General features: G+C 42.8%; 1 protein-coding gene across 2 annotated transcripts in view; it reads right to left on the bottom strand.

The window, feature by feature from the left end:
• The window catches only part of DAB2 (DAB adaptor protein 2), a 51,478-nt gene extending 37,417 nt beyond the window's left edge, over positions 1-14,061 (bottom strand). For both annotated transcript variants that reach the window (XM_032213622.1, XM_032213623.1), the window contains exon 1: positions 13,836-14,061. The gene's annotated coding sequence lies outside the window, so the exon portion shown is untranslated. The remainder of the gene's footprint in view (positions 1-13,835) is intronic.
• Between the last annotated feature and the right edge of the window lie 196 nt (positions 14,062-14,257).

Here is a 14,257-nt window from a genome sequence, read left to right as displayed (position 1 = left end):
TATCGAGGTCCAAGATTGCCAGAGCATTAACCTCAGGCTACAATATATGCAACATCTTAATTAGCCCACAACTTCATGGATATCTTATACAGGTCTACCGATTATTTTCATCTTTCTGGGTATTGTTCTGGGTGTTTACTATCTTGAGGTCTATTAAAATGTAGCCAGGCAGCAAACAGTAAATGCCTTATGTTGATCTCTCGATGGCCTCACACAGTGTTTCTCAAACTCACCAACTTAAGATGTGGTGGATTTCAACTCTCAGAATTCCCCAGGCAGCATGGGTGTTGAAGTCCACAGATCTTAAAGCTGCTGAGGTTGAGAAACACTGGTCTAGCAAGTACTCAAGATTAATAGTCTGCATTTCACAGGCAGATATATGGGAAGTCCCAGAATACTTATCCTCTTCCTGCATCTTGCTAAGAATTTACACAGCTTGTGGAAGATAGCTTTGCTTTTTGGAATTTAAGAAGGTATATACCCTTTTATGTTTTACATGGTTTTAAAGCATATAATAAACATAGTGTTTGTGGGGGATATGGAGGGAAGATTGTTTTGATCATTTAACATTTTCTTCCTATGCGCAGGAAGGGAATTTCTTCCTGGTATTGAAATGGGTGAAATGATCTTTGGTGTAGAACAGGGGTGTGGTGGCCTGTCAGCCAACAGCCCCTCCAATAGCTGAATCAGAGGATCTCCGAGGGGGGAGAGGGACTGGAGCTGGCAGAGGGAGAGGGAGAGGGAGAGAGGGAGAGAGAAAGAGAGAGGGGGAGAGGGAGAGAGGGAGGGAGACAGAGGTGGAGCCTCTGTCAGTCCTCAGATGGAGAGTCAACAGCCCCCAGGTCTGGAGGTGGCTGATGAGGAAAAGGAGGAACAACTGGGTCCAGTGCCCAATGCATGGATACGCAGAAGGAAGAGGAGAGGAGAGCAGTGGAAATCCATGGCCGATCCTTGGGAAGGAAGAGCCACTGCTGCTAGCAAAGCCCCACCCTAGCTCTGGGGATAAAAGGCAGATCGCAGAGATGAATAGATGTGGTTGAGAGCCGAGGTGGCGCAGTGGTTAAATGCAGCACTACAGGCTACTTCAGCTGACTGCAGTTCTGCAGTTCGGCAGTTCAAATCTCACCGGCTCAAGGTTGACTCAGCCTTTCATCCTTCCGAGGTGGGTGAAATGAGGACCCGGATTGTTGTTGGGGGAAATATGCTGACTCTGTAAACCGCTTAGAAAGCCCTATGAAGCGATATATAAATCTAACTGCTATTGCTATCTTCTAGCTGGACAAGCTTATTAGCCTGTGATGAGAGAGAAACTTTTTGCCGGAGCTGCTGGCGCTCCTAATAAAGGAATATTTCAGTTAACTTCAAGAGGGTTTGTCATGTTTGGGGAGCTGGGTCAGAACAAGGGTGTCAAATTCAAGGCCTGCAGCAGGATCCAGCCTGCGGAGTGCTTAAATCTGGCCTGTGGGGCCGGCCTGGAAATAGCAGAGGACCGGCCCATGGTGCCTCTGCTAGTGAGAACAGGGCCTGGAGGAGGTCACACATGCCCCCCCCCCCAGCACCTCATTTTCAACCTGCAGGGTGATACCGGAGGCCAGCTGTCCCGTCTCCCCCTCTCCGGGCCAGCTCACAGAGAACTACAACTACAATGCTGATCCAGCCCTGAATGAAATCCAGTTTGACATCTCTGGCCTAGAACCGCTTGTTTTAGACACCCAGAGTCCTTTTGGTTACAGGAATGGCTTTGCAATGGCAAACTGTAAAGAATTTGTGGTTGTTTTGATGTTTTAAGCCTTGATGCAAGATTCGGTTATTAAAATACTCTTCTAAAGTCAGTGAGCTAAAGTTAAGATGCCATACTGGGAGATCCAGTTTCTAGTCCACTCTGAGACATGGAACTTCATGGTGTGACTTCTGACCGCACGTTTAGCCCAGCCTAAAGAGTTGTGGTTATGGTCAAAAATCACCTTGAGAATAAGAATACACAATATATATGTTGTCCTTGGCTGACAACCTTAATTGAAGCCAGAATTTTGGACCCGAGTCATAGCAGCATTAAGAAAGATTCCATATAACTGCTTTGCTCAACAACCGTAATCTGAGCTCCCCATTATGGTCTTTAAGTAACTGCATACATTTCAGAATACTGACACTCAGAGACTTTCAGAAGCCTTCAGTATTTTATCTTTTGGAATCTACCTCTTTCCTAGCATCCTTCTCCTCCCTGGGGGAGAAAATGTTAGTTAAACCAGCATTCAGAAAGACTCTGATGCGAAAGAGAAGGAGAAAGGGTAGGAAGGGGAAGAGAAGCAGTAGGAGAAAAGTAAGGGAAGGAGGGAGGAGAAGGAGAGGAGGAAGGAAGAAAGTAGAGAAAGGAGGGAGGGAGAAAAGAAAGGGAAAACAAGGAGGTGTTACAAAAGAAGAAGGGATGGTAAACAAAGCAACCCAAACTGTACATTCTAACTTATTAAATGAAATAATGTATAAGAATGATAAATGTAAAGAAGAATAACAATTATGTGAATGTATACTTAAAATGGTATGTAAGAGAATAAAAAATAAATAAAAATTCTTTGGAAAAAAAAGACTGAGGAGAAATGTGACCATGTGAGCAGGAGGACAGCGCAACAGCTTACAATGCCTACAAATGTTTTACAGGGCCAAAAAGCATCTGTTCAACAACTGTCAGGACTGCAAATAGTCCTTAAATGATTAGCCATCAGTTGAGGACTACCTTGTTATCATGATAAAAATTAACATTTAAAAGCAAGAAACCCCCACCCCTCAACATTTAACCCAGCAATTTACATTCAGCTGTGTCAATATGTTTTTCCCAAAATAAGACAGGGTCTTATTTTCTTTTGACTCCAAAAATAAGTGCTTGGCCTTATTTTTGGGGAGGTCCTATTATTTTTGAGGTGCAGCAACGAGCATGATTACCTCATGACTGCTGCTATGTTGCAATATTTTCAGGAAGGGCTTATTTTTGGGGATGGGTTTATTTTAGCACATGCACTCAAAACCCCGATTGGGCTTACTATCTGGGGAGGTCTTACTTTCAGGGAAAAGAGTAGCTCAAAATATATTCTAAAAAATTGTGTCCTTTATCCAGTCAAAAGCTACCCTGCATCTAATCTCCATTTCTTAGGGAATTCGGTTAGTGCAATCTAACTGATATGTTGTACTGAAGTATAGAAAAGGAATGCCATCTTCTATTCATAGGCAAAGATGCAGACAAATTTAGAAGTCAGCGTCAAAGAAAAATCTCACCTTAATTAGGAAAACCTATTCTATTTCTAACGATTAATGTGCAACCTTGAGATTTTGGCTCCTTCCAATTGGTCTTTATTTTTAAATCATATGAAACCAAACAGATCAAAGGTATAAGAGCCAAGGTGGCGCAGTGGTTAAATGCAGCACTGCAGGCTGACTGCTAGATCAGCAGTTCAGCGGTTCAAATCTCACCGGCTCAGGGTTGACTCAGCCTTCCATCCTTCTGAGGTGGGTAAAATGAGGACCCGGATTGTTGTTGGGGGCAATATGCTGACTCTGTAAACCGCTTAGAGAGGCCTGAAAGGCCTATGAAGCGGTATATAAGTCTACTGTTATTGCTATTGCTATTGCTACCCAATTCACTGTGAAAATCTGGCTGCCTATTTTACAATTTGATCAAGGTACTGTTCAATACACTACAAGAACCCAGGCAGGTGAATTAATTCAGTAACCAAGACAGCGCACATTGTATAAATTCAGCCAACATTCTCATCAATATAAGGTAAAGGTAAAGATTCATTTCACACATATGTACTAGTTGTTCCCAACTCTAGGGGCCGGAGCTCATCTCCATTTCAAAGCAGAAGAGCCAGCACTGTCCGAAGACGTCTCCATGGTCATGTGGCCAGCATGACTAAACGCCAAAGGCACATGGCTGTAACACTGTTACCTTCCCACCAAAGGTGGTTCCTATTTTTCTACTTGCATTTTTACATGCTTTCGAACTGCTAGGTTGGCAGAAGCTGGGACAAGTAACTGGAGCTCAGTCCGTTACACAGTGCTAGGGATTCAAACCACTGAACTGCGGATCTTTCTGATTGACAAGCTCAGCATCTTAGCCACTGAGCCACCACATCCCCTTCCTCAGTATACGACACAGGCAAATTCATTTTCTTCCTTGAAGAAAAGACAACTCCTTTACTTGGATTTTTATTATTTAAAAATAGCCAGGATTGAATACATTTACTTACTAACAAACATAGAGTTTTCCCTCCTTTGCTCAGCTATGCACATGGATGAATATTATAACTCAATTCATTCCACTGGAATAGAATGAGTAATACAGCACTGTATTGGGAAATTATGCCAAGAATTTGCTAAACTTGTATATCTATTGTATTCATACCACCAAGAATGGTGATATCCTTGAGTCAAGGGTAAGTCAAGAAGAGGATAATTCATGAATTGTTACATACTTCAAAGAGGAAGTTATGAAATGAACTACAACATCCCGTCTCAAAAACTAAGGCATTTTGGCTTATGCAGCACATTTTTACTACACAGGATTTCAGTCATCAGCAAATGTACTTCCTTTGAAGAATGGAATTGTATTTCTTTCCTATCAATGAATCGTAAACAGATCTGAGTATATGGGCATTAACCCTGCTCTTTGGGGAATGACGTTCTCATTCAGATTTCTACAACTACGAAGTCTAATATTGATTTTACATTTTAGTATTTCTAGCGTTCAAAACAGCACATGCACTAATTATGTCAATTAGCATAACAGTATTCCAATCACTCTTCTCCACATCTTCACATCACACAAGGAGAATGAGGTTGAGGAGGTTTGTCTATAAAGGTCAACAAGCAGAACCAGGACTCAAAACCAACTTGAACAAACTCCTAACTTCACTTTAGAGCAGGGATCCCCAACATCATCTGCAATTGTGTTCAGTTCGTGGAAGAAAATCACACACACACCCCGAAACTGATCCCCAAGACCAGAAAGATTAAGGTGCTGCTTAATCTTAATAGTGCTGCTCTAGAGCACTATTCTATGCCACTTTTAATTGCTTGTTTTATAACGAGCCATGGTAGCACAGTACTAAAGGCTACTTCTGCTGACTGCTGGCTGCCTGTAATTTGGCAGTTCATATCTCACCTGGCTCAAGGTTGACTCAATCTTCCATCCTTCCTTGAGGATACAAATTGTTGGGGGCAAGATGCTGACCTTGTAAACTGCTTAGATAGGGCTGGAAAATACTGGGAAGTAGTATATAAGTCTAAGTACTATTGCTATTAAGACATATTGGAAACTTCCTTATGAAGAGATTTATTTCTAAGACATATTGTGTAATAATAAGATACATCAAATCATACAATAATTTATTATCCGGACCATTTTCAGACTGGGTTCAGAGTGTATAAAGACAGCATGGGTCATTCTTGTGGATGACCTCTGGTAGGTTTGAGACAGAGGTGCTCAATAGCTTCTGATTCCATTGACCATGCTATCCTTCTGGACTGGTTTCAGCGAGTTGGCTTTCCTCCAAGGTGCTGAGAAAGGGTGAGATTTATTTATTAAATTTATATGCTGCCAATCTCACTGCTAAGCAATTCTGGGTGGCATATAAATTTAAGAAATAAATAAACCTCAGCCTTTCTCAGTATCATGTGGACCCAAAAGGATTCTGTAATCTGATGGATTGATAATTGTGGAGGTCCAGGCAAAAAAAGAACACAGCTTCAAAATCTAAGGGACTGGTTTGGACAAAACTCAACAGCACTTTTTCGTGCAGCTGTTGATGAAAATAGGATCACCAACATCCGATGACTGATATTGCCCAAGAAGAAGAAGAAAGAGTATGCATAGGTAAGAATGAATTAAAGCACAAATCCCTTTGCTTCAAGAAAAAAAAACTTCTGTTGTGAAACTGAATTCCAAACAGGAAATATTTACAAAACAGTTTTCAATATTGTACAACTGGAACCTCACTTCCTTATCTTGGAATTTAAAGTGGAATTTCTTATTTGCTTTGTTTACCATAACATCCAAGACATATCAATACAATTTTTCTGATTCTTTCTTGAACGATTACAAGTAAAACCCATTACTATAAGTTCCTAAAATGTTAATCTATTCAAACTTAAACTGAATTTGTTGACACATTTTTGCCAGGTTTTACTAATTTTCCCAGCTGTTTCTGAGAGAGAGAAAAATCAAATTATGTATTTGTCATGTCACATAAATGTTGATTGTCCCACTATATCTGGAAAACATCTGAAAAAGCTAGCCGATGGCATTCTGATGCATGATTTGAGATCCTTTCCCTTTTGAGATGTTTGCACCAAGCAAGGACCCCGTTATGTCAAATTAATGGGGGAAAACAGCATAAGGAACATGGATCAAGGCCTTAAGAATAATATGCACTGATAGTAGGAAAGTCTATGAAGTTTAATAGCAAGCATTGGTTTGAAGTTTAATAAGAATTAAAAATAATAATATGCATTGATGGGTTCTGGACTAGCAAGTGTATGAAATTTCATATCAAGCAAGGAAGGCATGGTTATGCATTTGTCACAAGGTTGACTGCAACGATGCCAAAAAATTCTTGGTTCCACCCATGTCTAGTGATGCAAGGTTTATCTTGGCCAATACATGAATCCCAGAACTAAGGCAACTTGCTCTGTCAAGTATACAGCAATTGATGGATTATGTTCTTCACCACTAACTTACAATCCTCTGTTGGTGGTTCCAGCACTCACAGGTGAAAGTTAATTATACATTATGTTGTGTTGAGGTTGATTTTTATCTCGCTGGCTTTGTTTTATGTTCCTGGAACTATGCAAGAGAATATTTGGTCTTCTTGTGAGTTTCTCATGGGTATTCAATTAGCAACCACAAGACCAGAACATTGGCCAAGACCCCAAATTCAAGTTCATCCTTGGCCACGAATGCTCAGTTGGTGATTCTGGACCAGCTCCCAGCCCAACCTATTGCAGAGTTGTTATGGGGAGGATGAAGTAATAGGTACACCCTCCCAAACTGCTGGAGGAAAAACAGGATTACACCAGATCGCTGTACAATCCTCCTCTATAAATGCAGAATATCTGAGATACATAAACTGATAAATCTTGGTATATTACATCTCCAAAAGATAGGATGATTGCTATTGCTCTAAGACAAGTGGTATATAGGTATTGTAATCTCTACTTTTTTGCTCAATTTCTGCTGGTAGGAATTTCAGAGTGTAAATGAAAATTCAGTGGCAACACAATGTACTTAGATGTTTTACTACGGACCAAATTTAAAAGTCAAGGCTTTAGTATCATCAATATATGGATGACACCCAACTATAAATCTCAACTCCAAGCTACATGGATGAAGTCAGTTGTGTGTTCTAACCCAAACAACTGGATAGGGAACTGACTTCAGCTCAATCCTGACTTAACTGAGTAGCTGTAACTGATTGAGCCCACTGGGTTAGGGACATTTCCATCCTTGGTCTTGGAAGGCTGACACCTGAGGAGTAGGTAACAACTGTGGCCAGGAGCCCCTTTGCATAGGTTTATCTAGTCTGCCAATTTCACCCGTTCCTCAACCAGGAAGTCACTCATTATGCCTGGTGATCTCAGAACTGGACTACTGTACTGCAATGCATTCAGAGGGCTGCACTTGAAGACCATGCAGAAACTACAGCTGTTCCAAAATACAAAGGTGGAAACTGTATTGGGCACATCATGTGCCTCATACCATTGTTGCTGTGCAAGCTGCGTTAACTGCTAATTGGCTTCTGAATGCAATGCAAGGTACTGGTCATCACCTCTTTGTGGCACAGGGCCTAGTAATCTGCAGGGCCTAGTAATCTGTCTCCAATCATTTCTGCCTACCCAGGCAGAGGCACTGTGGTTCCTCTCAATTAAACATTACCATCTTGTAGAACAGAATAAGTGTGCCTTCTGTCGCTGCTGCTCCTGCCTTCTGGTATAGCATTGCCTCAGAGCATAGCAACAGCACTTAGACTTACATACCGCTTCATGGTGCTTTTAACAGCCCTCTCCAACCAGTTTACAGAGTCAGCATATTGCCCCCAACAATCTGGATCCTCATTTTATCCACCTCGGAAGGATGGAAGGCAGAGTCAACCTTGAGCTTGGTGAGATTTGAACTGCCAATTTGCAGGCAGCTGACAGTCAGCTGAAATAGCCTGCAGTACTGCACCCTAACCACTGCACCATCTTGGCTCTTATATAACCATATAGCTTCCCCTGCCCTGGGGTTCTAGAAGGTGTTAAGACCTGATAGTATTCTAGAAGGCCTGGGGATAGTGTGCTTGATTATAGCTGGGTTTTGCCCAGGTTAATATATTTTGTTTCAATGTTTTAATTTGATATTTTTGTATATTGCTTGCTGCACAATGTCTTTTGGACCGGAGAGCCATAACAAAAGTAATAATAAACTCCTCTGAATTTCAGGGTCTAATAATACTTAGATACAAAGATAAATTAAACTCACATATGCAACCCAATGATATTAAAATAATGATTTTAAGCCAAAATATTTTGATGCATACACCTCTGAGCCATAATATGGTTTTCATTTATTTAAGTTATTTAAAGAATTTATAAAGCCTCCAGACTCAAAATGCTGTGACTCCTATTGGTGCACAATAAAAGGAAAAAAAAAACAATCTCAGTTAAAATCCTCAGGAAAAAGCCATATTTTTAAATGTCTTTCTAAAGACCAGTAGGGTCAGGGATGAGACATTCCTGAGGGCAGTCCCATGAGATGGCATTGTTCCAAGGACGAGACCCAAGCATCCCTACCCTTAGCATGTGTAGGACAGAAAGTTACAGAGGTCTCATAAATACCCTGGTTCTGTGTTATGAAAGGTTTTATAGGTAAATCACCAGTTCCTTCAATTGCACCCAAGTTATCATACCATAGGGAGTTGGTGCTGCTTAGAAAATAAATGATGTTATACATATATATGAGGTGCATCCATAACTATAACCACCGCTGCATTCTGGACTGTTGGAGTTTTTCAACAGCCTTAGAGGGCAGTACCATTGCAGTACTCCATTCAGCAGCTGTGGACAGAACCTCCCAATCCAGAAAGGGAAGCAACTGAAGCACAAGACAAAGTTGGACAAAAGTACTTCTGGACACTTCTTTGATCAGGAGGCTGGCCAAATTGCACATTAGTTCTGAGTAGGGGAGTACAACCCTGAGTAGAACCAAGAATGGACAATCTGGTCTCGGTAAGAAGCAATAGCACTTAGACTTATATACTGCTTCATAGTGTTTTACAGCTCTAAGTGGTTTACAGATTTAGCCTATTGCCCCCAACAATCTAGGCCCTCATTTTCCTAACCTTGGAAGGATGGAAGGCTGAGTCAACCTTGAGCTAGTCAGGATTAAACTCCTGGAAGTGAGCTGAATTAACCTGCAATACTGCAGTCTAACCATTGTGCCACCAGGGCTCAATGTTTCATCAAAATACTCTTCTTCCTCAACCAAAGTCCTATAGTATCCAAATATCAGGCCAGAACTTTGACAGCCACACCTGTTCAGCCAAAGACAAAGATGGTTATGGTTATGGTTAAGTTTATTTATAGGCCGCCCTTTTCCTGAGGGGACTCAGGGCGGCTTACAACTTATATAGGAAGGGGAAACATACAATGACATATAGGACAATACATAATTAAAAGAGTAAAGCAACATTCATTCAACATTTGGGCGGGGATGGATTATAATCTTTAACCCCAGGCCTGACGGGATAGCCAGGTCTTGAGGGCTGTGCGGAAGGTCTGGAGGGTGGTGAGGGTACGAATCTCCACGGGGAGATCGTTCCAAAGGGTCGGAGCTGCTACTGAAAAGGCTCTCCTCCGCGTAGTTGCCAGTCGACACTGACTGGCAGATGGAACTCGGAGGAGGCCCAATCTATGCGATCTTATGGGTCGTGAGGAGGTAATTGGCAGGAGGCGGTCTCTCAAGTACCTAGATCCACTACCATGAAGGGCTTTGTAGGTGGTAAGTAGCACCTTGAAGCGCACCCGGAGATCAACAGGTAGCCAGCGCAGCTTGCGGAGGATAGGTGTTATGTGGGCGAACCGAGGTGCACCCACAATCACTCGCGCGGCCGCATTCTGGACTAGCTGAAGTCGCCACAACTGAAGTCATCAATACTACTATACACCATGTGGTGGAATGACCTTCTCCTGTAGATATTTAAAATAAGCCCTGATACCCCTGCAAAGCAGAATTCTAGGGTGGGACAACTCCCCCAGCATCAAGTGGAATTGGGGGAAAATCATCACAACATGGTGCGTCCCAACTCACTGAGCTGATCCAGAAAGATACCATGTTTAATGGTACAGAGTTGTGGTGGTGCAATGGTTAGGACGCAGTACTGGAGGCTAACTCACTGCTCACTCTAGGACTCCAATTCTCAGTGACTCAAGATTGACTCAGCCTTCCATCTTTCTGAGGTCAGGAAAATGAGGACCCAGATTGTTGGCGGCAATAGGCTGACTTTGTAAACCACTTAGAGAGGGCTGTAAAGCACTGTGAAGCAGTATATAAGTCTAAGTGCTATTGCTATTGAAAATCAGTGAGGCCCAGGACAGTTGTGTTAAGGTCTTCATTGGCTATCACAATATATAACACAGACTTAGGAATAAGTAATCAGGTACCTGGCAAATGATTTAGACTTCAGTCCTCAAAAGTTCCAGGCAGCACAACCAAAACATCAGATTGTAGAAATTGTAACCAAACACAATTTGACTAGAAAGCAAACTGACTCATCTGCTTTCTTCACTTTCCTTCCTAAACAAATATCCTTTCAGCAAAACCCTCATGTGCCCGTCTTGGCAACATTTGTGAAAAACTACATAAAGGCTGAAAATTAATTCTACAATGTCCAGTAGAAGCAATTCTTCAGAAAAAAAAAACACATGTTGCAATGTTTACATTTTAGAGATTCCTCAGAATTTATTACAGGACTTTTCATCCAAAAAAATTAAAGGGGTTGAGGAAGATACATTAGAACAAAAAAGGAGAATTCAAGTGCCTGCATGATCAAGATTTGATGCCAACTGCCCTACTCAATAGCCTTCACATCAAATCCCTGGTATAACCTGAGGTTGGCACTAGCTACAGATCTTATTGCTTTAAGAATCCCACAGATTTACATGTACATTCAATACATCCATCCATGCAGTTCAAGCTATCCATAATCTTCCCCATACCTGGCACCCTCAGGAAGTTGTGGTCTCTTATCTGGAGGGTATCATATTGGGAGACTAGATTATGAAAAAACCTTGCTGAAACCAGCTTTCCGATAAACCCCCCTGCTGGCTGTATCTCAGCTGTACAGAGCAGGCTAAGCTAGTTATCCTCTATATCTCTATTTGCTGTTACAGCCCCTTGCTGGGACTGAAAAGATGACTCAACATTTACATGACAGAAAGAATGCAGTGAGTACTTAACATTTTGCACAATCCCTGTAAAGGGGCTGCCTTACTAATGAGACTAACCCAGTCTTAAAGCTTCCTCATAAGTAGCTAATAAAACTGTACCATCACATATCACATCTACATTGCACTCCTTGGTCCTACATTGCTCCCAACTTCAGTAGCCTGCTGAAGATATCTTTAACCAGAGTTAAACATTACATCTTTTCTCATACAGTCTTCTGCTTACAAAGCAATTTCCAGGTCTTCCTGGACATGCAGCCCAAGAGAAAAATTCCATCGTTTGTATCAGAGGACAAACACATTGCTGAAAATTATTTTCCTTGAGTTGCCAACTCTACACATCAAGCAAGCATTTCAGCTAATCAAGGTTATACACAGACCACCATGAAACCAACCTACTCCAGATTTTATTTCATCAGCAGAAGCCGCAACACGACTTGACTCCTACATCCTGCACTCCTTATCACACCTGTGAGGGTAGAGTCAGCTGTCTCTCATTTTGCTTAACACAGCCCAAGAACACATTGCATAAGACACATTAGCCCCCTTTTGCAGGCTCTCTACAGCTAACCTTTTGCAGGCTCTCTACATACAGCTGGAGACAATTTTCTTTCCAAGATATCAGCAGCTTTCCCTGCAGCCAGTATCAATACACATTAGGGTGTGTGCTAGAGGCTTCCTAAATCCAAAGCCAGTGAGCAGAGCAATTCTTTTTCCCCCCTAATAATGAAGCTAACTTGGTATGAACCCAGCACTAGAATGCAGGCACTCAGCCCATGTTCAGACAACATGCTGGGTTATAAAGAACTAGCAGATAACTTGGCAAACCCATTTTCTTCCTAAGCAAGACTATGTCTGCTGTCCACAATGAATCCTGCAATCCCCAGATAATCTTTGCTTCCATCTTCACGTGTTACTGAAACCATAGACTATGTATTATTTCACACAACATGGCCAATGTTGGTTTTTTTTAGACAAATGCTTCCAGATGCCAACACTTAGACATTTTATCCCATAAGAAAGGTTTAGCCTTCCCTGTGTAACAAACAGGGACTGGGGGTGGGCAGGTTGAAGGGAACAAGAATCCTACAAGCTCTTCAGGGGCTTCTAAAAGTAACAATACTTTTATCTTCAAAAGATGGGCCAGACAGCCTAAGTTAATTCCAACATAACTGGTTCACGCACAGACTAAATTCATCCATTGCTGTTGTAAAAACCGTATCATTCCATCTTTGGGCTGCTTGGGGAAGTTACAATTTGTTTTCACTTGGGCAAGGAAGGAGCTGCAGGAATAATGTTACACCTGGGAGGAAATTCTGCTCCAGGCAAAGCTATTATGTTTAGAACATTGTCCAGCGACTCCAAGTACCAAGGCTCAATTTAACATTTTTTAAGCCTAGGAACAAGTGAGTTTACATTAAGAGGAAAAGCCTACAACTCCTCACCATCTATTTTTCCCTCCCCCCCCCATCCAGTTCTGAGGAATTTGCAATTTCGTCTTCTGAAATTTCATTGCAATCTTTCTCCCACAACTCTTCCAAGTTTTCCTTTTCAGCAGCTGCAAGCATCTGCCTGGTTTGATGTGTTTTTTTTTTAAGGCTGTGCCAATACTTATTTCCTAAAGTCAGTGCCCTCCACTACCCCTTTTGGAATTCTGGACTCTTAGGGTGGTATTTTCCATGCTGAAAAGGTAATCTTTTCTAAGCCAAGTTTCCTATACAAACACCATATTTAAAGCTCGCTTGGTCTCTTATGTGCTTCTCATTCATTCGGTTGCCTCCCTTTTTCCTACCGTCACCCTCCAAGATTGGCAAGGATTTCTGGATTCCTCGAACAAGCCTTACAACACTCTTCCTCCCTCTCTCCCCTTCCCCCAATTCTTTTGGCAACAATTTTTTTTTAATAAAAGAAAGCTTTTAGAAAACGTAAGAGGGGGGAGAGAGAGAGAGAGAGAGAGAAAAAAAATCTGTCTCCATAGAGGTTTTATAGCCCGCATAATCCATGCGCGTCTGCTGGGCGGCTCAACAAACCAGCTCGGATGGAGAGCAGAAAAGGCTTCTCTTATTTCGCAAGCAACTCGAGCAAACGCAGCCGCTTTCGGCCAGGCGGCCGGCCCGGAGGAAAAGATCCACAAGGAGATTCCTTTTTGGGGGGCCGAGGGAAGGAGGAAAAAAAAGAGCCGCGGAAGACGCTTCTCTCCCAAGCCGCGACCGCCTCGGCTTCGTCCCTTCAGTTGGCCACCGTCTCTTCTTTCCTTCCTTCCTACTTAACCCAACTTGGCGTTTCCAAACGCGCAGCCCACCGCGACCCCCGTTGCAGCTTCGCCCTTCCGAGACTCCCCAAGTCCCCCGTTGACAACTTACCCGGCTTACTCCCGACCCGCTTGGCGCATGAGATTTTCCCTGGAGCCGGCGAAGGCGCAGCTCCGGCAACTCGGCTTAAATAGACGCAGCCGTACTCCAGCCTTCTGTTTAGTTAGCCACTCACAGCGAGAGAGATGGTTTTAATCAGATGCTGGCAGCTGAGGGCTACCCAGGAATGCGCCGCGATGTTTGCGCTGCCTGCCTCGGCTTCGGGCGACTCCCCCTTAGCCGTGTCTTGCGCCTGCCAAATCTTAACTCCTTCCGCGCCGAGGAGGAGGGAAAGAAAAGCCGAAACGGCGGCGGCGGCGGCAGCAGCAGCAGCAGGAGCTGCGTTCTCACGACCCGCGAGGCCCCTGTTGTGTGAACGACGGCAGTGTTGCGAGTTCACGGTCCCTTTGAATATCCACGCTGGCAGGGTTCGC

This window comes from Thamnophis elegans, chromosome 3 (assembly GCF_009769535.1).
Source record: "Thamnophis elegans isolate rThaEle1 chromosome 3, rThaEle1.pri, whole genome shotgun sequence".
NCBI classification, from domain to species: domain Eukaryota; kingdom Metazoa; phylum Chordata; class Lepidosauria; order Squamata; family Colubridae; genus Thamnophis; species Thamnophis elegans.
This window is presented reverse-complemented; position numbering and strand designations above follow the sequence as displayed.